This window comes from Myotis davidii, unplaced genomic scaffold, assembly GCF_000327345.1.
Source record: "Myotis davidii unplaced genomic scaffold, ASM32734v1 scaffold95, whole genome shotgun sequence".
Taxonomy (NCBI): domain Eukaryota; kingdom Metazoa; phylum Chordata; class Mammalia; order Chiroptera; family Vespertilionidae; genus Myotis; species Myotis davidii.
In genome coordinates, this window is record NW_006286950.1 from 1,337,935 (window position 1) to 1,340,063 (window position 2,129).

Here is a 2,129-nt window from a genome sequence, read left to right on the forward strand (position 1 = left end):
AGACTATGTAACTTAAGACACTGATGATGTCAGAAAAGTGAACGTGCTCTTTGCACAGTGCTGTGCGGCATCTAATAGTCAGTTGAGGGATTTGATGTCATTTACTAACTTATGAGCATATAGGTCAAAATTCAAAGGTTTAATAGGTTTAGAATTTCACTTGCAGTTATAGCCACATTAGTCCTTTTGCCTTCCTCTCTTTAATGTGCAAAAGGAGCAGAATGTCAGTGCAAAAGTCTAAACTTTGGGAACTGTTTAGTGTTTAGTGTAGATCAAAAACAAGATTGTCATCTTGTGCAGAATATTATAATTGAGTAAAGAAAAATAAAAGTAGAATATTAACTAACTACAGCAATACTGTATCACTACCCATTGTTTGGTTTTCATTATTCATTAGGGCAAAATTTATGCTAATTTCTATTTTAATTAGGACAGTTGCCTCATTTCTCTGACATAACCACAGATTGAAGACCAGAGCAGAATTTTAAGATAAGGCCTATCTGACTTGGCCTAACTGATCATCAGAGTTGAAGCTATACATCTGGAATACTTGATAACTGGTTTGGCCGTTCATGGAAGGACAAAACTGTTAGACTATATGTATATATATGTGTGTGTGTATGTATGTATGCATATATATTCCACATGGTTCTCAAAGCCTATATATACCTTATAGTTGGATTTTATTTGGATGCCACACCACCAACCTCATATGAAAGACAACCATGTGACTACCACTAATGACAGTACACCTCTGCACGAAATTAAAGCAAAAATATTAGCTCAACTGGTGTGCTTCACTTGTTGAGCATGAACCAGGAGGTCACAGTGTGATTCCCATCAGGGCTCATGCCCAGGTTGCGGGCTCAATCCCCAGAAGGGAACATGAAGGAGGCAGCCGATCAATGATTCTCTGATCATTGATGTATCTATTTCTCCTCCCTTCCTCTCTGAAAAACAAAACAAAACAAAAATATTTAACAGTCAAAAAAGGAATGGGGGAGATAGAAATAGAGCAAATAATAATAAAACTATTAACACAAACTTTTTATCCACAGCTAGCAAATGTTTTACATTTTTATTCAAAACTACATTTTTATCGTTGAAGAATTTTTAAAAGCCAGTCTTACTTGCAGCTAATGTTTTTTAAGTAAACTATTAAAAGAGGTTAGAATGAAGCCTGTTGCCTTGGCCTTTGGCATGGCTACATGAGACATGTAAGGCTTCAGCATACCGGAAGGAGTGTACTTCTCAAAAACAGTTCTTATACACAGAATAATTTGGCTTAATACATGGACCACGTGGAATGGGTTTGGGGCACGAAAATAATTTGTCATTTCAAGTTAACAAATGTTTTTTCAATGGCTACTCAGTATGAGTCACAGGACTAGCTGATATAATGCAAAAGGAAAGAGCTACCAACTCTAATGTATGACAGGAGGTTTCAAATGAAGACACAAGCAAGGTGCCATGACAGTAGAGATACTGGAAAAAGCCCGGATGCATTCTGTAGTGGGTTTGGTCTGCAGGTCTTGGCAATGGTTACTACAATTATTTATTTATTTTTAAAATATGTTTTTATTGGAGAGAGAGAGAGATCCATTCAGGGTCAAGCCTGAAACCTGGGCATGTGCCCTGCCTGAATGGGAATCGAACCCATGACCTGTTGGTGCATGAAACAACATTCAACCAACTGAGCCACACTAGCCAGGGCAATGGGTACCACTATTTAAATAGCCAAAGAGTTTTTGCTAGGAGAGATAAAACAGAATTAGTATTACTCATGAAATAACATTGTAAATTTATTAATATTCTAAATCCTAAATGAAATATAGAGATGCTGGATTAATAGTTGGACAGCTTTGTTTTGCTATGTTTATTCTTAAAGCTTCAAAACCCAGTAATACCTTTCCCTAAAAAGTATGGGTTGAAAAATACATTTTTAAGATGTTTAAGAAGTAAGTTGGAAAGGTCCATCTATTCTTGCAAATCCAGTTTTGCTGGAATTCACTTCTTGTCGTTAAACCATAGTTTTAGCCTGCTTCTGTACAGAGAGTAGAACGAATATTTGTGACAAATGAATTGGGGATAATCAAGCTGAGGAGAAAGTGTCTGTGAAAGTGTGAAAG